The sequence below is a fragment of the Triticum urartu genome, chromosome 5 (genome assembly GCF_003073215.2).
Source record: "Triticum urartu cultivar G1812 chromosome 5, Tu2.1, whole genome shotgun sequence".
In the NCBI taxonomy this organism is placed as follows: domain Eukaryota; kingdom Viridiplantae; phylum Streptophyta; class Magnoliopsida; order Poales; family Poaceae; genus Triticum; species Triticum urartu.
The window spans coordinates 320,933,407-320,955,862 of NC_053026.1; positions in this window are offsets into that span (position 1 = coordinate 320,933,407).

Here is a 22,456-nt window from a genome sequence, read left to right on the forward strand (position 1 = left end):
TGGATCCAATGGAGCTCTCTTCCATAAACGAGCTCTTGGATCACATCGCCGCCTTGGGAGTCGCTACGGACTATGATCGGATTGGGCTTTAACCTGATCAAAGGGAGATTAACTCTCCACCGGTCACCCATCATATTGCGGTGGTGGAGGAACAATGCGGCGATTCTTCCTCTATCTTGAGGACTAACTATGTCCGGATTCCTGAGCTCTCCGAGCCGGATACCCGTTTACGGGAGGACATCACCCTAGCCCTGAACCTAGAGTCAGGAGGCGGGCCAGACTTATCAGGCAACATCCCAGAACCCGAACTTCCAAGATTGGAAACTCCTCGGCCCGTGGGTCTCAGATCGGGTAAGGGTTCGGACTCAAATCCACCCACCCACCCAAACATAAACGATCTTTCCCACATCAAGCAAGAGCCCCAGGAAACAGTACATCATTATTGGGCCAGATTCCTCCTTGTGATGTACAAGGTTAAGGACTGTCACGAGGAAGACACGGTCTCATTTTTCTGCAATAATTGCACGGACAAGGGAATCCTTAACGCCATAAGTAGCCGTGACATATCACGCTTCGCTGACTTGGCGTCCATAGTACGAAAGTACTGCGTGATGGAAAGCGCCTGGAAAACTGAAACGAAATGTTGGGATAATTCGGCTCCGAATCTACACCCAGTCCGAAGTAAAAGGGTGCACTATCATAAGACACCCAAGTTAATTACAAAAAAGCAAAACCCTCTACATGGCGTGGAACCGTATTGGAGGGATGGCTCAACGGACCCTGCAAAATTCATAGTACAGCAGATACCATACCAACACGAAGCCTTAGAGCATGTTGGGTACTCCGGCAGGTGGCCAAAAGTGGTGAGGATCTTCTCATCCCAGGTACCACAAAGCACCATCCCGGGGATAACAATACGGTATTAACAGTCTTTGTGACCTTCTCATCAAATAATAGGCGCAAGCAAACACTCCGCAGCCTTGCCGAAATCTGCCACGTGGCAGCAATAAATCCATGGAGTGACACAACTATTACCTTCAATGCCAGTGACGAACCTAAATTCCGAACAGCCCGAGCACCAGCTGCACTGGTCCTCAGTCCAATTGTGGACGGCTTTCGACTCACCAAAGTACTCATGGACGGCGGCAGTGGATTAAACCTCATATATGAGGAAACTCATCAAAAAATGGAAATAGACTGTAACCGCATTGAGCGAAGCAGCACAACCTTCAGAGGAATCACCCCTAGATGGGAAGCACGCTGTGCTGGGAAAATCACACTAGATGTGGTATTCGGCACGCCGGAGAACTATAGGTCCGAAGAAATTACATTCCAAGTGGCCCCGTTCAGTAGCGGATACCACGCCCTTTTAGGGCGGGAGGCGTTCACGATCTTCCAAGCCATACCCCATTACGGGTACATGAAGCTCTAAATGCGCGGGCCCAACGGAATCATCACTCTCGCTAGTGATCCGGACACAGCACTCCGCGCCGAAAACAAAACAGCCGCATTGGCCATCGAGGCATTATCCGAAGCCCTTGCGGCCGAGCAATTAACTGCCCTGCGGTCCACAGTGGATAGAGACAACGTGATACTTGAAAAGAGATCCAAGTCCACCTCTTTCAAACCAGTGGATGAAATAGTCAAATTCCAAGTCCAGCCAACGGACTCTACAAAAACAGCCTCCATCGGGGCACAGTTAAACCCCGCAGTGGATGCCGCACTACGAGAGTTCCTCGTGATAATTGGGACATATTCGCCTGGCATCCCTCGGATATGCCAACAATCCCACGCAGGCTGGCCGAGCACAGCCTTAATATTCTAAAGGGATTCAAGCCGGTCAAGCAGACTCTTCGGCGTTTCTCTGAACCTAAGAGACAAGCTATGGGAGAGGAACTAGCCAAGTTATTGGAGGCTGGATTCATTAGAGAAATAAAAAACCCGGACTGGCTAGCAAACCTGGTGATGGTACCAAAGAAGGACAAATCCTGGCGCTTATGTGTCGATTTCAAGGACCTCAACAAGGCTTGCCAAAGGATCCCTTCCCCCTCCCCCGCATCGATCAAATTATCGATGCTACCGCAGGACACGATTCATTGTGTTTCCTCACCACATACTCCGGCTACCACCAAATCAAGATGGCGGAGTCCGACCAAGCCGCAACGGCATTTATCACACCATACGGCCCCTTCTGTTTCAACACAATGCCTTTTGGGCTCAAAAACGCCGGCGCAACATATCAGCGCATGATTCAGACATGTCTAGAGGAACAGATCGGCAAAACAGTAGAGGCATATGTAGATGATTTGGTCGTCAAAACCAAACACGTTGAGTCTCTAATAGACGACTTGAGGCTCACATTCGACAACCTCCGAACATACGACATCAAGCTCAATCCAGAAAAATGCGTTTTCGGTGTACCAGCCGGAAAAGCTCCTGGGTTTCATTGTCTCCAATAGAGGAATTGAAGCAAATCCGGCCAAAATCCGAGCTCTGTCACAGTTGGCTACCAACGGACCTCAAACAAATACAGAAATTAACCGGATGTGTGGCGGCTCTAAGCTGCTTTATCTCCCGCTTAGGAGAGAAGGCATTACCCCTTTATCGCCTCCTTCGGCGCACCGAACACTTTGAGTGGACGGACGCAGCCACAGCCGGATTGGAAGAAATAAAAGCCATACTGGCAATCAACCCAATCCTGGCCGCGCCAAACATCGGCGAACCAATGCTTTTGTACATTGCGGCAACTCATCAGGTGGTAAGCACAGTGCTCGTCGTCGAACGAGAAACGGACGGACATAAATTCCCCCTTCAAAAGCCGGTATATTATGTATCCACTGTCCTCACTCCATGCAAATCACGGTACCCACATTATCAAAAGATAGCCTATGCGGTATTCATGGCATCCTGGAAGCTGCGACACTACTTTCAAGAGTGTTCAATTACAGTAGCCTCAGAAGTGCCACTTAATGATATTATAAACAACCGCGACGCCACGGGCCGGATTGCCAAATGGGCCATTGAGCTCCTCCCGTTCGACATAACATACAAACCCAGGCGAGCCATTAAATCACAAGTATTGGCCGACTTTGTCGCCGAATGGATGGAAGCCGAACTCCCTAAAGAGTACGGCGCATACTCCAATTGGATCATGCACTTCGACGGCTCCAAAATGCTGGCTGGTCTGGGGCTGGCGTCATCCTGACGTCCCCAACCGAAGATACAGTTCAATACGTACTATAGATACTGTATATAGACTCCAACAATGCAGCCGAATACGAAGCCCTGTTACATGGTCTTCGGACGGCAGTTTCCATGGGCATTCAACGCCTGGAGGTGGGTGGGGATTCGAACCTCGCAATATCCCAATTAAATGGAGACTTCGATGCCAAGGATCCGAAAATGGCGGCCTATCGCAACACCGTCCTAAAGATGTCAGCTCGGTTCGAGGGGCTCGAATTTCACCATGTGGCTCGGGAAAACAATCAGGCGGAGGATATCCTCGCCCACATCGGCGCAAAACGCGATGCGGTCCCCCCAACATCTTTTTGGAGAGGTTTTTTAAGCCATCTGTGGTATGGGAAGGGGACACCAGTAACAATAGTCTGGACCCAGCCAAAATGCCCGATACCGAACACTCTGACATAATCGGAGGCTCTGCCACCGAAATAACACCTTCAGCCCACGTAATAATGGCCATCATCACCCTGTGGACAGAACAATTCCTGGCCTACCTAACTAGGTAGGAACTTCCCGAGAACCAAAATGAGGCACGCTGCATATTGTGGCGATCTACAGCCTACAGGGTCCATGAGGGGGAGTTGTATAAAAAAAGCACTACCGGAGTCCTTCAAAGGTGCATCTCCGAAGAGGAAGGGCGGAAGCTTTTGGTAGAAATTCACGCCGGACTCGGCGGCCACCACGCCGCAGCCCGGGCCCTTGTAAGCAAGGCCTTCCGTACAGGTTTTTATTGGCCGACGGCCCGGGTAGATCCACAGGACTTGGTCCAACGCTGCGTCGGTTGCTAGCTTTTTGCAAACCAAAGCCACATGCCACCCACCGCCCTCCAAACAATCCCCATTACCTGGCCCTTCGCGGTCTGGGGGCTTGACATGGTTGGACCCCTTAAAGGGGGAACCCATAAGAAAAAATACTTACTGGTCATGGTGGATAAATTCACCAAATGGATAGAAGCCAAACCTGTTAAAACGACCGAATCCGGACCGGTGAGAGACTTCATATCCGGGGTCGTACACCGTTATGGCGTCCCCCACAGCATCATCACTGACAACGGCACAAACTTCATGGCCGACGAGGTAAAACTCTAGTGCAGCAACATGGGCGTCAAGCTCGGTTATGCTTATGTCTATCACCCACAAACCAACTGCCATGTTGAGCGAGCAAATGGTCTTATCATGAGCGGCATCAAACCCAGATTAGTGCGGTCCTTAAAGGAGTCTAACACGCACTGGCTAGAGGAGCTCGACTCCATACTCTGGGGGCTGCGGACCACGCCGAATCGTACTACCGGACACACACCCTTCTTTATGGTGTACGGCGCAGAGGCGGTTCTGCCCTGCGACATAATTCACGACTCACCTCGAGTGTGCATCTATGAAGAAAGAGAAGCCGAGCTCGATCGGCAGGACAGTCTGGACACCCTGGAGGAGGAGTGTGACGTGGCAAAAGCCCGTTCCGCATTCTATCAACAACAGGCTCGAAGATACAAAAGCAGAGAAGTACGGGCCAAAACTTATAACGTTGGTGAGCTAGTTCTACGCCTGCCGGAGAAGAAAAAGACCAAGCTCGAGCCCAAATGGGAAGGTCCCTTCATTATTGACCAAGTTCTGACCGGTGGAGCATACCGTCTGCGGGATGCATCGAATAATCGACTTGAGCCGAACCCATGGAATGCAGCCAGGCTCCGGAGTTTCTACGCCTAGTGCCGGACTCTATGTTCGTCTCCTTCCTCTGTCCATTTTTGCATATACATTATCTGTCTTTTCTCTCTTTATTTCTTTTATTGTTTCTCAAGGCCTTCAAGGGCTAACTTGTGCCTTGCTTGCACACTATTGACGCGCTAACCGCACCCATTATACCTAGGGGCTTCTTACACAGAAGCTTAATTATTTATCTGGGCTTCATGCCCCGCACATGTGTTATTCTTCCGCATGTACCTTCTCTTCGCCACTAAATGCACCGATATGACTTATGTTTTGGCCAAGCTGGGTTGCCTGGGTCTTGTATTTATGCCCTACATTCCCGTTAATTCGGCTAGGGCATAAGGGGAGCACCTCTGCAATTGTTACTGTCGGGTCAGCTGGATGTGTACCTCAGACTGGGTGAAGCCGAAAGCTAGCATTCTTAAGGGAATATTCGGTCGGTGAACAAAAGATGATTTTTATTTATTTTCCATATGTGCCCCAGATGTTTTTGCCCGTGTCTCCTCTCGCAGTCCGGACATGCATGTTAGGGCATGCGCACCCAGGGAAAGGAACCCTTAACGAAACTATTCTCCCTGGAAGATGTTTCTTACTACCCATGTAATATAACATAACTAGTTGGGTACTTGTCTATTCAAGCACTAATGACCCCTACGCCTGGTTTCCACGCATACCCCGGTTCTTATATAACTGAGCGGGTATTCGGATACACTCCGGACTATCGGGTCCCGAGGTTGAAGCGAAAAGGTCCGCCATGACCAATGATTTCCAATCCGGCTAGAAGGCATTATATATGTGACTTTAATTACATAGTCTTGTAGACTGACTAAATTCCTCTTCTATACCATCCAACAGGCTATCTAGCCTACAATCCTGTTGCGAATACTTTGCGGCTAATTATACTTGCCCATACACTAAGCTAACGGGGATCTCTTTCCCATCGGGCCCCACAGGTCCGACTTCGGCCATGTGGTTTGGGTCAGCCTTGGTATACCACATCTTCACCATGCCCCAGGCCTCCCTGGCACCTTGACGGCAGGCCGATATCTTCCATAATCGGAAGCTCCGCCGTGCTCCCTTGAGCTTCTCCGCAAGCTCTCCAATGCCTGCTGGCAGGGAGACGGATGGCCACAAGGCCTGGGCAATACTTTGCATCACCTGCCGAACTTGTTCGTGCAGTTGTGAGAGCTCAGGTAGAAGATCACCCACAGACCCGGTCATCTCCTCCGCGGGACGACCCGTCAGCATACATGCAGACATAACTCTGTTAGCCGGCTTCTCCGCCGCACTCTTTTAAGGGTTCGTTCAAGCACTTACTGAAAATGCCGCGTCGAAGCCGGTTATTCTCCTTCACGGAGTCCGCAAGCTGGGCTCAAACATCTTTCAGTTCCACGCTCATCTTGGTATTGGCGTCTTGGAGATTTTTTTTCTCCCGCATGACATTAGTCAGCACGCGTTGGTCCTCCGGATTCTCTCCGCAGTCATCTGCAATATCTATTGTTAGATCTGCAGCCATGCCGCACACTATATGGTACCAGCTGGGGACTTTTCAGGTTCCTTCAATGCGGCAACGGCGGAACGAAGTTGGGTATTGCATTCCTCCAGCTCTTGTGACAGTCGAGTATTCTTCTCTGTAAGAACCTGCACAATTAATGATCCTTAAATCAGTTGTGCCAACTGTTTCAAGTCTCAGGGGCTACTGATATATATACTCATCAAATTTTCTTACCCGTACATCCTTTACATACTGGTCCGTGGCTCTGGCTAGACCATTTTGAGCAGCACGGATGTACGCATCTCCTGAGTTGAACGCATCAAACGCCTCGGGAGAAACAAGCGTCACGGAGTACGACTCAGTGACGCCTGTGATTCATGGCGCTCGCCACTTCAGAATTTGTAGCGGATATCTTATCCGCATCCTCTGTAGAAGGAGCAGCCGACGTGTACCTCGTGTTAGCTTCCGCCTCTGTGTCCGGCCCTGGAGCCCGACTGGTAGAGGGATGATCGGTGACCTCTCCGAATATTGTCTGGCGAGCGTTCTTCCTTCTAGGAAACACGGGTGTTATTATGTTTTTAAAGACGACAACCACGGAGTGAGGTGTTGCATCATACCTCTGCGCCGGTGTCGCCGTCCGGACCGCCTTCCTTTTTAGCCTGTCCGGCTTTGAAACCCCTTGTTGGCGAGTCGCCGCGGGCTTGGCATGGCATCCCAAGGGCTATCCCTATAAAACACCATTTGTATACGGTAGGTGAAGTGCATAAAAGGAAATCCTTTTCAAAGGTTGGGACTCCGGTCTCATTTACCTGTGAGGCTGGGAGTAGCCCAGGGTAGTCGGCTATAATGGACACCATGGCGTCATCACAACTTAGCTGATAGAAAATCCTATCAATCAGCTCCACGAATATGTCCGGATCCTCTTTCAGGCCGGGGTCGAGGACCCGCTCAGGATCCTCCGGTTGTGGAGGTGGGCTATTGATCTCCCCTACCGCCTTACGCAGTTCCTGTGATGAAACGGCAAGGTAAATATTTATCACGAAAACAAGGGCAGGATGGAAGTAAAAAGAGGGGAAGCTCACCCAGCTTCGAGGGTTATTCATGGAGAATCCATCCCGTGGCTTGATGCGGAGGAACTCCTCTTCTTCCCCTTATACAGATCGGATAGAATTTTTGCTAGAGCAGCAACTGAGTCCGGTCCATTGCACCCACAGCGAGTGGCATCATCTTCCCCGTTGAAGTGCCACATGGGGTGGCCTCGATATTGAAGTGGCCGCACCCCCCGCATAATGCATATTGCCATAACCTCAATTATGGTCAGTCTTGATTCGGCCAGCAACTTTATCCGGCCCATCAGATAAAATACATCTCTATCATCTTCCTCCTGTGGGCTCCATGGGCGCCAGCTTAGGCGTTTCTTCAAAGGGGCGTTGTCGAACTCAGGAAGACCAATCCGGATAGGATCCGGGAGAGGAACATCCTCCATATAAAACCACTCCAAAGGCCAGTCCTCGGACGTCTTCTTCGGGGTACCGGATAGGTATCCGGTCCCGGCGATGCGCCATACTTCGGCTCCGCCCACTTGATATATTGATCCCCTGTGTGTACGTGGTACAAGGCAGAACAATTTCTTCCACAGGTCGAAATGAGCTTCGCAACCCAGAAACAGCTCGCAAAGGGCTACGTAACCAGCAATGTGCAGTATGGAGGCAGGGGTGAGGTTGTGCAACTGGAGGCCGTAGAACTCCAGGAGCCCTCGGAGAAATGGATGGATTGGAAATCTGAGTCCCCTTAACAAATAAGGGACAAGGCATACCGGCTCTCCCTTAGAGGGGTTGGGAAAGCTCTCCGCTTGCTCCCCGCCATTATAGGTGGCGAGCCCGGCTCGAACCGGGACCATATACGCTAGAGGGAGGAATCCCTGGGTCTGTAGCTTCACTAATTGGCTGTGTGGGATGGAACACTTCTCCCAATCTCCGGGTTTGGGGCTGCGGGAGCGAGAGGAGGAGGTGCACTGGCCGGCCATGTTGGGATGGATTTTTTCGGGCATGCTCTGATGAATGCTCGCTGAGGGTGGATGGTGTGGTTTGGATCTAAGGATCCTCGTATCTCTAATGGACAGTTCATTCACATAGATGGGTTGGTAAATGTAAAAACACCCTGGCTCCTCACATTCTCTTGACACGTGGAAGATGGCCTTTATTGGAGGCAGAAGCCAAGAAGCGCAACATTTACGAGAAGCCGGACCCTATTTAGCAGGTACTCAGAGTTTGAAGAAGAACCCACCTTGTAATACCGAAGACAATCTGCGCGCCGAACTCATCGTCATTGAAGCCTGGTTCGAGGGCTACTGAGGGAGTCCTGGATTAGGGGGTATCCGGACAGCCGGACTATATCCTTTGGCTGGACTGTTGGACTATGAAGATACATGATTGAATACTTTGTCCCGTGTCCGGATGGGACTCTCCTTGGCATGGAAGGCAAGCTTGGCAGTACAGATATGTAGATCTCCTTCCTTGTAACCGACTTTGTGTAACCCTAGCCCCCTCCGGTGTCTATATAAACCAGAGGGTTTAGTGTGTAGGACCAACAACACAACAATCATACCATAGGCTAGCTTCTAGGGTTTAGCCTCTTCGATCTCGTGGTAGATCAACTCTTGTAATACTCATATCATCAAGATCAATCAAGAAGGAGTAGGGTTTTACCTCCATTGAGAGGGCCCGAACCTGGGTAAAAACATTGTGTCCCCGTCTCCTGTTACCATCTGCCTAGACGCACAGTTCGGGACCCCCTACCCGAGATCCGACGGTTTTGACACCGACACCCGAGTTTTTGCATATGGGGTGGAGCAGTAAAGGAACCAGGAATTAGCCAGATATGTCGCTCGCCGAGTCCCCCATGTCGTTTTTAGACGCGCCGCTGGCATCGCTGTCACCGTCGTTTGCATTAACTCCAGCTTCGTCGGCGCCAATGTCCCCGTCATCGACCACGTCGCCTTCGTCCGCCGCAACCACAAACCCGTCATTGTCAGAAGTGAAGGCCCTGACCAGCGCATCCATGTGGTTTCAACCCACCGCGCCAAGGCGCCCCGGATGGCTTCTGGCACGGGAGCAATAGCGGCGTCGAAATCAAAGTTGAGATTGATGTTCTGGAGTTGGCTGAAGATGCGGGAGAACGCGTGCCCAAGCAGACTGCGACTTCTCTCTTCCACAAGCTGGCGAGCCCTGTTAGACCGGGCTTCCAGGCGCGTCACCACATTGGAAAAGAAGGTCAAGTGACTGGCGTAGTCATTCGAGTGGGGGAGCGGTGCATTCTCGTCGAAGATGAAGCCCAAGGCGGTATTAGCCCTGTTCCGAAGGCCCTGAAGCATGGGGGCGTGCTCGCGCTCCAGTATCCGCCATTGAAGCACTTCCTCCCTGTTTTGCCGCGCAACGGCCTCGGCGTCATCAACCCGTCTCTGAAGAGAAAGCAACTCGGCGCAGGCGAAGGCCAAGTCCGCCTGTGCCGAGATCAGGGCAGAGGCCGTGGCCTCCTCACGCCTCTTCGCCTCGTCTAACCTGAGTATGAGAGCAGCGGTCCTGCCCGTTGCCTCGGTTCCTGCAAGTCTAAGCTTCAGGGCATGCCGACCTTCAAGATCCGCGCGAACCTCGACCACCTGGCGGTCGACTTCCTTCTCTACCTTGGCCTCGCGAGCCCCGACGGCATCTTCCATTTGGGCAACCTGATGTTCCCTCGTCTCCGGTTGCTCAAGCTCAAGGCTATGCTCCACGGCTTCCAGAGCCAACGCCTCCTCACGCTTCCGGACCTCGTCTTCCTCGGCAGGCGTCCCCCTCAGCGACGCGAGAGCGGCTTTATGCACCTCCACTTGCTGCTCGGGGGACACGCCCAAAGCGTGGAGCTCCCACACATGCTTCTCCGCAGCCTCACGATGGCGGTCAGCTTCACGAGCCTCTTCCAGAGCTCGGGAGCAGGCCTCATGGGAGGCCACAAGAGAGGCCTCAGCCTTCGTGTTTTCTACCTCGCGCTGGTGGCGCCCAAGGTTGATGGCCACTTTCAGCCTGTGCCACTCCTCCGCCAGTCGCAGACCCTCGGCCTCGAGGCACGCGTCGATGCCCGCGAGCTCTTCACCAAGTCGGCTCATCGCGCCCATCACCTCTTGGAAGAGCTTGTGACGAACAACGCTCTGCCCGCGCTCGAACTCCAACGCGCAACCCACCTCATCCTCCGCCATGGGGGCTGCAGGCGGAATGCGAAGCGGGGCGCCCCCTCTTGGCAGGGGGCTGCGGTCTGGTGCTGCTCCGGGCTCCAACGCGACCTCGCGAGGGACCCCGGACAGGCGGGGCCCGCTACGTGAGGAGGAGCTGAAGATCGAATCCAACTAGCTGCCGTTCATGACCAGAGGAGGAGCTCGTGGCATGCCCGTTGCGCTCCGAGCAAGGCAATGAGGGAAGGACGACGAAGGCGCAAGCTCAGGGCGCCCTGGTGACGGACAACTCCCATGGCTGACCCCACGCTGTGGGCAGCACCCGAGCCTGCAGCGCTGTAGCTTGGCAGGTGCAACGGGACAAGAGGGAGCTACTTCTCAAGAGATTTCACGGCCTTGGCAGAAGGGGTCCTGAGGGGATAATTGTCAGGAAAGGAAGGCGACGCACGGAAGATCACTGAGATAAGGTACTTACTCGTCGATGGCAATATAATTTCGTCGCTTCAACGGCCCGAAGATGTTGTTGCCGCTCGGGGATCTCTTCCTCTTTCGGAGCTCCTCGAAGTCCACGCAAAGCCGACCGAAGCGCTGGACGTGGCGGCCAGCGGGGAGCGAGGCCGAGGAAGAGCTTGGAGGGACAACTTCAGGGGTGCCCGGCTGCGGTGAACAATCGGGCATCGTCTCACCACGACCCCCCGAGGCCTCCGGGGCATTGACCTCGGGAACCGCATGCTGCGTCGCCTCAGAAACCGACGCCCCAGGATCACCATGTGGCATGTGCTCCTCATCACTTGGGTCATCGACCTCCGTCGGAGCTCGCCCTCCTGCATCCTCACTCGGGGTGAGCTCGGCACCGACGGTGAGGAAGGGAACCACATCGACGGGGTTCTCGTGGGGCCCCACTAGGCCGATCGGGCATAGCCCCCACTCATCAAAGGAGGGCATGCTCTCAGCAAATTCGGCGTTGTTCGTGCAGTGGTACAGCAGACAGCTCTTCCTGGGCACGTCATCCAGCAGGGGGCACCCGTCAGGACCGCAGGCACCGTTTGCCGCGTCTTAAGAGGAAGCCCCTCCTCCTAAAACCTCATATGGTACTGACTGCTGAGCAAGGCCCACATCGGGAGGGAATGGCGCTGAAGCGGAGCGACTCGGCACTTGACGAACTCCTTCACCACCATAGGCGCAGCCACGCCGTGGTCCTTCAACCTCCTCAGCCTGAGCCAGACGGGAATGAGACGGGGGCTCGCGAGCCTCTAGTGGCCCCAACTGGAGTTGGGAACAGTAGGCCCTGGCGGCGCATGGAGCAGAGCGCTGAGCACACCGACGTCGACAAACACCCATCGTGTCCAAAACTCGCTTGTGGATGGAGGAAGGTCGAAGTCGATCCCCTCACCCGCCATCGTGGCCACGGCCTGGAAGCTCACGCAACCCGAGCTCTGCCGAGGGTCTGTAAGATGCACTGAGAAGAAGTGGCGGAAGAGGGCCACCGAAGGAGCGATGCCCACTATGGCTTCGCACACAAAGGCGAAGACAACGAGAAGAGTCACAGATTAAGGGACGAGATGCAGCATGTGGATCTGATAATGCTCGAGCATCGCGTTGAATAAGGCGGAGAAGGGGGGAATCAGTTCAACTCTTCGCCAACCAAAGGCATATGCCCCCACCGCCCTACAAACAATCCCCATCACTTGGCCTTTTGTGGTCTGGGGACTAGATATGGCTGGACCCCTTAAAGGAGGAAGCCATAAGAAAAAATATCCACTGGTTATGGTGGATAAATTCACTAAGTGGATAGAGGCCAAACCGGTTAAAACAGCCGAGTCCGGGCCGGTGATAGAATTCATATCCGGTATTGTACACCGTTATGGCTGTCGGATTTCGGGTTTCGGCAGACCCTTAAGGTTTGAACTCTGGGGTGCGCATGGAGATCTTTCCCCTACAGACTCGCGCTTCTATGGCTTGCAAGAAATCTAGGCTGGAAAGAAGAACACACAAAGGGCACGAGGTTTATACTGGTTCGGGCCACCGATATGGTGTAATACCCTACTCCAGTGTGTGGTGTGGTGGATTGCCTCAGGGGCTGATGATGAACAATACAGGGGGAAGAACGGCCTCGCGAGAGGTGTTCTTGAGCTGGTGCAGTGTGTTCTACTTGGTCCGGATCTCTCTCTCTTTCTCTTCTCTCTTTCTTTCTCTTTCTTTCTCTCTTCTTTTTTCCTCTCTTTCTCTCTTTGGGGGCAAGTCCTATTTATAGAGGTCCTAGTCCTCTTCCCAAATAATGAGCGAGAAGGGCGCCAACAATTGGCCATTTTGAAGGGGAACATCTAGTACAAGTTGTCCTGACCAAAGGTGGTCTTCGGCTGCCAAAAGCACTGGTGATGATGCTGTCTTGGGCTCCACGGTGACCTCCGCCTGCCCCTCTGCTGGTCTTGGTCTTGTTGCACCGGAATGGTAACCTTTTCCCGATGCCTTGGACTGTGCTTGCTCCCTTTGCACCGAAGGGGAAACAAGGACACTGCACAGGCCGGCACCCGCCTGGCGCCCTCCTAATCTCGATCGTCATGGCTTGCGTCACGGGCTCCTCGCGAGGCACCCCTGCCTTGATCTCTCCGCCTCCTCACGAGCCTGCCTGATGAGGATGCTCCTAAGGAAGCCTCCTGTCGTCCGCCCCGCAAGGCTTGGCCCTTTGCGAGGGTCTTGAGCTTGAGCTGATGAAGATGGGCCGCACTGGGCCCCCACTCGAGCCACGCCGCAGGCCATAGGCAGGAAAGTCTGGGGACCCCCGTTCCCAGAACGCCGACAATAGCCCTCGGGCCCGAGGCGCGCCCGGGCTTGTCTTAGCAGAGAAGCGAAGGGGCAAGCGCGAAGCACCGCGGGCCCCAATAGCCTGCGGCCTTTGGTGTCGCGTGGCGATTGGTTGGACGTGGGCGTCTGCGCTTCCCCACGACGCCTCAGCAACCGCTTGACTTGACAAGTCCCTGCATGCAGAGAAATGGGTCATGATTACATGCGATCATGGTGGCCGGCGGTTGGCCTTCTCCGGCTATAAGTACGGGACCGCATGAGCCTCGTTAGCTTATCCCTTCCTGCTACTCCTTTCCTTCCTCTTCCTCGTCCTTGCTTCTCCTTACGCCAATGGCACCAATCGTTTTCTGCAGAAGAGAAAGGAAAGCCCCCCCCCCCCCGAGAAGGTCCTGACCCTCTTCCGCCAAAGAAACGGCTAGTCCCCTGCCGCCGAGATGAGGGTGCTTTGCAGGAGGCGTCGAGGCCCTGGTACGAGCGGCTGCCGCCTGGGTTTCTACTGCCCTTGTACGCCCGAATCGAGGGCCCTGGGGAAGAGGGCGTCGAGCGACACCGACGGTGCCGCCGCCGACGCCGGCGAGTCACGGCGGTGCGCGTCGTTCCTCCTGGAGTCCACGCCGAGGGCTCCTCTTATGAGCTCGTGCTTCACGCCGCCATGCCCCCATGCTCTTGGATCTGCCTTCCTCCTTCCTTCGCCTTCGAGATGTCGCCGAGCAGGTCTCTGGATCTCTGGCTACAGCACGCCGACTGCAGCACCCTCGCGACCGGAGCGGAGGTCGCGGTCGTCGCTCCAGGCAAGGTCTACATGACCTGGGGCTGGGGTGAGATCGCCCGGGTCTGCTGGACGGAGGGTGCCCTCGTAATTCATCTTGAATACGACGGCGCCTCCCTGATGTTCTTCAAGGTCTTCGATGCTGAAGGACACCGGTTGGAGTGCTGCCCCAAGGAAAGCGGCAGGGGCATCGGATTGGCGAGGACCCGGCCTGCCCATCGGCCCTCCAGCAGCTCTTCGGGCTACAGCGAAGGAGCTGGGGAATCCAGCGGCTCCCCCGAGCTTCTCATGACTCCGGAGATGAGCAATGACAGCTACGAGCCTCCGAGCTCGCGCCGTGCTCGGAGTAGGGCAACTGCATCGGGCCACCGACACCACTGATCTGGGTGGGGTTGGCGCCGGCGCCGGGCAGTCCACTGTTGATGATGGCGTCGCTTGCGGAGGCGCGGGCAATTAGCGTTCCTTAGGATTAGCACCTTTTGTTCCCTGCGAGGAATCGAAGAAACACCCCGCGCGGGTATGTAAGGCGCCTGCCATGTCTTTTGCGAACATTATATCCGTAATATGAATCGATGCGAGATGCTTGTCCTGTCCCGGCTCGGCTCCCCCTTTCTATCCTCACGAGGACATAGCGCTCTACGCTGACAGGTCCCAGTCCCCAGGTAGGCTTCAGCAGTCGCTGGTATGCCAGGTCGTGATGCCATGGTCAAGGCCAGGAGGTGAGCGGCCCGAGGTCCGGTAAGAGCCCCCGAGTCGCGATGCTCGGGAGGTCCCCTTTAGCACTCGAGTAGCCCTCGCTGGGTGAGAAAGGAAGGCAACGTCGTCGTGACAGAGCTGCACTAGGCGAGGGTTTGGTGCTGCGTTGGTCTAGCTCCTGTAAGGGCATGGCTTATCTTTTGAGTTTGGGGTAGTTCTTCGACGGGGAGCCCGGCCCGAGTGGCGGTAGCTGAGGTGTTGCTGGGTTAGGTCCTCGCGAGCTTCTTCTCACTTCCACACACTTTCCTTAATGCTCTAGGTCCTCAGGTCCCAGCCCTCGAGCAAGCTCAGCCGCCGCTGGTATGACGGGTCGCAATGCCATGGGTCAAGGCCAGGGGGTGAGGGCTGGAGAGCCAGTAGGAGCCCATGAGTCGCGATGCTCAGGCGCCCCCTTTTAATGTGCAAGCGGTCTGTGCCAGAGAGAGGGAGAGATAGCCCGCGATGTCCCCAACGTTGCTCCTGGAGTGGGTCCTGCATACCAATCACAAGGAGAGACAAGACCTGTCACTACGGTTGCCAGCCAACCATTGGTCGCTCTGAGGGAGTGATTGGGGCACTGAGGGCCTGGTGAGGTGGCGCCTTGCGGGGCTGCTGCGGCCAGAGCTCGACCACTCAGATTTATCAGCGTTGCAGGGACGGACCCGTACGCAGACGTCGTGCCAGAGCGAGTGGCTCCATGGGTATGTGTCAATCGAGCAGGCGATTAGGTCAGGTATGTTAAGTACGAAGGAGCAAATCCGTTACAAGTAGATGCGGGAAAAGCAAACGCCTCTGGGCCAAGCCCGAGAAGCTTGGGGATGATGCAGCCCGAGGGACGCCCCCAACAAGGTAGGTAAAGAGCGTAAGCAAAACGGATACATGCCGCAGGGACGGACCCACGCGACATGGGATCAACGCGGCCCTGTGGGCTCTCCCAGCTAAAAATGGAACTTGAAGATGTCACCTGATGCCGTTGAAGATGAAGTGATGCCGAAGAAGTGGGCGACGCGCGGTGAAGACGTTGACCCTCACGAGCCCCCAGGCCCAGGAGCCTCGGTAGGCTCTAGGGGCACGGGTAGTTCTTCGAGGGCCATCTCCACCTCCGCCGGGACCGCACAATGCCTGACCTCCTGAGCCTCCAGAACGCTCCTCAGCAGGCGCTGATGAGCGGCGACCGTGTTTGGCAGGCTAAAAGGCATGTGAACGTAGCTGTGAGGTGGACCCTCGCAGCGCCCCACGCACGAAGGCCAGAGGCGCTCCTGAGACGCGGCTCGGTTGAGCCCTGGCACGTCGATGCAGACGCGCAGCCCACCATCCTCGCCTGGATGTGGGGCCACGGCGGGCAAGCGGCGGCTGCCGCGCATGACTCTCGACTCCTGTAGCTCCTGGGTGTTTCCAGCAATGAACTCCTGAGGGTTTGGTCTTCCTTGCCTCGTACCTTCCTGAGGGAAACGTGCCTGGAAGCACCCCTCCAAGTGGTGCCCGAGCGCCTCCCTCGTGACCTTGGCAAAGTCGGTGGCTCTCCAAGAAAGAGCCCCCGAGCCCTGCCTGAGGAGGGTGCCGGGCGTGCTTTCCTATGCGACAGAGGGTGGCGCTCCCTAAACGGGCGCGAATCCTGATGCAATGCCTCCGGAGGCGCCTGTCTCCTTATGGCTTGGGCCAGGCGAAGCCTTCTTCTTCTTAAGGGTCGCCTCGGGAAGTCTTCCGCTCCTGTGATCTGGGTCTTTGATTGCTGCGGCTCGGAACGCACGCTCAAGTGAACACACCGCATCCCTTTCCTCACAGGGTACGGTGATGACTCCACCGCTTCCTGGCATCTTGAGGACATTGTACCCATGGTGAGTCACTGCCATGAACTTGGCTAGGGCTGGGTACCCGAGGATGGCATTGTATGGCAAGCGAATGTGGGCGACGTCGAAGTCGATGAGCTCGGTGCGGTAGTTGTTGCGCTGCCCGAAGGTGACTGGCAGGCAAACTTGCCCTATCAGAACGGTGGAACCATCAATGACTCCTGAGAAAGGCTTGGTCGGCTGGAGCTGAACATATGGCACTTGGAGATTGTCGAACGTCTCGACGGACAGTACATTGAGTCCTGCTCCGCCATCAACGAGGGTCCTGGTGACCTGCACATTGCTAATGACTGGGGAGCAAAGCATCGGGAGAACTCCGACCGTTGCAGCGCACTTGAGCTGATCCGCTGAGCTGAACGTGATGGCGCATGCAGACCACCTGAGAGGGTGCGTGGCCTCAAGCTTGTGGAGGACTGCATTCACCTCGGGAGCAAACTGCTTGAAGATGCGCTGTGATGCTGGGGCCTGGGCGCCACCCAAGATGCAAGCGATTGCGCATGGCTCCTGGAAGCCCCCGTCCCCCTCGTCTTGATGTCGGTCTTCGTTCCTTCTTGGTGGTGGTGGTAGAGGAGGGAGGCCTGCGTTGCCGTGCGGGCGATCCTCACGAGGCTAATCCTTCCAGCCTCCCTCGCGAGGCTGGTCCTGCCAGCAATCCTCGCGAGGTCGGTCACGCCACCCTTGGCAAGGGCCACGATCTTCCCATCGTCCTCCTCCTCGGCCATAGCCCCTGTCGTTGCGCTCGGGGCGTCGGCCGATATGCCCATCTCGCACGGCCCTGAGCTCTTGGCATTCGTTGGTGTTGTGGGTGTGGAGGTCATGGTACACGCAGTATCAGCTTCCCTTGGATGACTCAGGTTGATCCCTGCCTCGCTTGGTGTCTGGTTGCGCTGCGAGCATGGCAGCTCCCTTATGCTTCACGTCCTTGGCCTTGGGCTTTTTGTCTTCTGGGTCGGCAGCCGGGAGCTCGAGGAGGGAGAGGCGCCCTTCCTCAGCCCTAGCGCACTTGGTCGCCAAGTTGAACAGCTCCAGGTATGTGCACAGGTCTTCATGGATTGCCAGCTCCTCCTTCATCTTGATGTCGTGCACGCCATCGGAGAAGGCTGAGATAATGGCTTCCTCAGTCACCCTGGGGATCTTGAGGCGAGCGTTGTTGAAGCGCTGGATGTATCTCTGCAGGGTTTCCCCTGGCTGTTGCTTGAAGCAGCGCAGGTCGCTTATGGCCGGGGGCCAGTCGCGAGTGCCCTGGAAGTTGGCGATGAAGCGAGTGCACATCTCGTCCCAGGAGGAGATCGTGCTGGGAGCCAGGTTCAGGAGCCAGGTGTGGGCGCCGTCCTTGAGCGCCATGGGAAACCAGTTCGCCATGACCTTTTCATCTCCGTTGGCGGCTTCGATGTCCAGCTCGTAGAGCTGCAGGAATTCCGCGGGGTCCGCCGTGCCATCGTAGCGAGGGGCAGATCAGGCTTGAACTTGCCTGGCCATGTGATGCCTCATAGCTCGGGGGTGAAGGCGCGGCAGCCTGCTGTGGCCACCGGCGCCCTTTGCTGGTGCGGGCCTGCTCCTGGTGATTACCACGCGCTGCCGCTTGGAGCAACGCAGGGGCTTGGCGTGGAGGCACAGGGACGCAATCTAGGCGTGTCGGTGCTGGGAGCGCGCGAGCACCTTCTTGGGGACGAGGGATCTCTTGGCAGCTCCCTTCTTGCCGCGCAGGCACCGGACATGGAGGGTCTCGCCCTGGGGCTGAGCGCCTTGGAGCCAGGGCGCCTTCTTGGGGAGGAGGTGGCGGAGGCGCCTCCTGATCCTCTCCCCCTGCGCGGAATGGAGGAAGAGGCGGCGAGAGGGACGGCAAAGGGGAGCCCCCTGCGGCGCTGACGAGCTCGGTGATGCGGGCGAGCCAGTCCACGTAGAGGTCGTCGACGGGGCGGTAGTGCAGGAGCTCTCTTATCAGGAGCAGCGCCGCGTGCGCGTCCGTGGGGCGCGACGGGCGTGGGACGATGAACCGGCTGGAGTCAGTTACGGGGTTGCGGTGCGGCCCTCCGCGGCACCGAAGGATGCTGGGACGAGGCCTGCTGCTCATTCCCCGCCGGGCCGGTGGCAGCGTTGGCGGCAGGCGACGGTGAACGACGAGGGCGTCCACCGACGGGCGCCGTCTGGGCGACGCGGGTGGCGAGAGTAGCCCGGCGCTCGGCGGGATCCCGACGAGCGTCAGCCATGGACACGATGGAAGATCACACGCGAACAGCGGAAGAAAGATTCCGGCGCACCCCTACCTGGCGTGCCAAATGTCGGATTTCGGGTTCCGGCAGACCCTTAAGGTTCGAACTCTGGGGTGCGCACGGAGATCTTTCCCCTACCGACTCGCGCTTCTATGGCTCGCAAGAAATCTAGGCTTGAAAGAAGAACACACAAAGGACACGAGGTTTATGCTGGTTCAGGCCACCGATGTGGTGTAATACCCTACTCCAGTGTGTGGTGTGGTGGATTGCCTCAGGGGCTGATGATGAACAATACAGGGGGAAGAACGGCCTCGCGAGAGGTGTTCTTGAGTTGGTGCAGTGTGTTCTACTTGGTCCGGATCTCTCTCTCTCTTTCTCTTCTCTCTTTCTTTCTCTTTATTTCTCTCTTCTTTTTTCCTCTCTTTCTCTCTTCGGGGGCTAGTCCTATTTATAGAGGCCCTGGTCCTCTTCCCAAATAATGAGCGGGAAGGGCGCCAACAATTGGCCATTTTGAAGGGGAACATCTAGTACAAGTTGTCCTGACCAAAGGTGGTCTTCGGCTGCCAAAAGCACTGGTGATGACGCCGTCTTGGGCTCCACAGTGACCCCCGTCCTGCCGCTCTGCTAGTCTTGGTCTCGTTGCACCGGAATGGTAACCTTTGCCCGATGCCTTGGACTGTGCTTGCTCCCTTTGCACCGAAGGGGAAACAAGGACACTGCGCAGGCCAGCGCCCGCCTAATCTCGATCGTCATGGCTTGCGTCACGGGCTCCTTGTGAGGCACCCCTTCCTTGATCTCTCTGCCTCCTCGCAAGCCTGCCTAATGAGGCTGCTCCCGAGGAAGCCTCTTGTCGTTCGCCCCACAAGGCTTGGCCCCTTGCGAGGGTCTTGAGCTTGAGCTGATGAAGCTAGGCCGCACTGGGCTCCCACTCGAGCCATGCCGCAGGCCGTAGGCAGGCAAGTCTGGGGACCCCCATTCCCAGAATGCCGACAATGGCGTTCCACACATCATCATCACCGATAACGGCTCCAATTTCATAGTCGATGAGGTGAAAACCTGGTGTGCTAATCTAGGCATTAAAGTCGATTACGCCTCTGTCTATCATCCACAAACAAACGGTCAAGTCGAACGAGCCAATGCTCTTATTGTAAGTGCATCTAGTGCCCCTTAGTGATTTTGGTGTATTGAAGACTTATAGGTTAAGGGACTGACGCGTTTGTGAGTGTACACAGGTCTATAAGTCTATGAGGAGTTTGATATTTACAGAGAAAGTCAACCCCTAAAAATGAAGTTCTTCGGCTGAAGACTTTGGATTTCTGAAGACTTTCTGAATACTTTGAAAATGAAGAAATTGGTGTGATTATGAAGACTTGGTATTCATTCGAGGAACTTGAAGCGTGAAGACTTTTGTTTTTGTAGTTTCATTTTCTTTTTCTTGAGTCATAGGAAACACCTTACTATTAAAGGGGGTCAAGGAAATACTAAGGAAAAATTTCCAAGTGATGCTCAACTCAAATCCTACACCTACCAATCCCTTCGAGTGAAGCCATCAAAAGTCTCATACAGTTCAGTCAAATTTTTTCAGTGACAGAGATGAAGTTCTTCTGGTCTCTGAGGAATTTGTTCAGACTGAGGAGTTAGGAATTCGCCAGTGCGGATTGCCTACACAGTGAGGAACATGATAGCCCTGAGGAATTTGATACTCAAAATTCCGACCGTTGCTGTGCTATGCGCTGGCTGTCCCAAAATATCTACCCACCTAACGGTCATATCATTGAAGGGCATTTATGTCTTATCACGTCGGGCTGCTCCCTAGGCTATAAATAGCCGCCCCCTTCAACCACTAGCTGGTTGGCTGCTCCGAGAGAAGCTGACACTTGTCATTTCAGAGCATCCCATCCTCCGAGGACTTTAAGTGAAAATCATCAAGTGAGGAAAACCCAAACCCAATCACCTTCAAACCCAAAGTGATTGAGCATCACTGAAGAGATTGATCCTGCGTGGATCCGATGCTTGTTACCTTTGATGACAATGCATCTTCCAGACGGTTAGGCATCATAGTCTAGAGCATCCAAGAGGAAATTGTGGATCGCCGAGTGACCGAGTCTGTGAAGGTTTGGAATTCACCTGAAGACTTACCACGAGTGATTGGCGAGGTCCGTGTGACCTTAGCTCTAGGGGAATACGATGAGGACTAAGTGTCCTGAGCTGCGTGTTCAGGACTGGGTGTCCGGGACTGTGTGTCCTCAGGTTTAAATACCTAGCCACCCTAAGCAGACATACAACTATCACAACAGTTGGAACTGGTCTACCAAATCATTGTCTTCACCGAGCTAACTGGTTCCATTTCCTCAACCCTTCCATCTCCTCATTTCTGTGTTGTGTGCTTCTTCATATCTGTTTGAAGACTTTGACTGAAGACTTTCTCTATTTCCTCAGCTCAATTTCTTTAGTTTGCTTGTCTTCATTCTGTTTATCCCGTGTTTACGCTTTCTGTACTCTGTGCTTGTTTTCATTTCATCATGAAGACCATGCTCATGTTCTGTTATGTTTACTTCTGAGTACTTATTCCACTGCAAGTAGTTCTTGACTCAGGAATTTCCTCACCTGCAAATTTCTTAGTGAAGAATTCATAAAAATCGCCTATTCACCCCCCTCTAGTCGATATAATGCACTTTCAATTGGCATTAGAGCAAGGTACTCCCTTGTTCTTTGTTATTTTGGTTTAACCGTCTGGATTTTTAGTTATGTCGACCGTAGGTATGATCAAGGTTTCTGCTGGGTGTCCTACCTTCGATGGGACGGACTACCCCTACTGGAAGAACAAGATGCACATGCATCTTGAGGCAATTGATAACGATCTCTGGTATGTTGTGTAGAATGGTGTTCCCTCTGTGACTCCCACCATCAACGCTGCTGATGTGAAGAGATTCAAGCAACTCAACTCTCAAGCGAAGAACATCATATGTGGCCATCTGAGCAAAGGGCAGTATGACAGAGTGAGTGCTTTGGAGACAACAAAGCTTATCTGGGACAGGCTGTCCAAGGTCAATGAGGGAGTCTCAACAAAGCGTGACTCTCAAGTTGACGTTCTTTTCAATCTCTTCAACCGCTTCAAAAGACTCGACAATGAAAATGTTCAGCAAACCTTCGATCGCCTCACTGACATCTCAAATGAGCTTCAAGCACTTGGTGCCACTGATATCACCGATCATGAGGTGGTGAAGAAATTGCTGAGGTCGCTTGATTCCTCATTTGATACCTTGGCATTGATGATACAAGAACATGGAGACTATAAGTCACTTGATCCCGCTGATATCCTTGAGAGACTAAACGCTCATGAGTTCCAGCTTGCTGAGAAGAGATATCTCTATGGACCAAGTTATGGCAGATCACGGGCTCTGAAGGCCAAGGCAGTGTCTGAATCTGAAGGTGATGA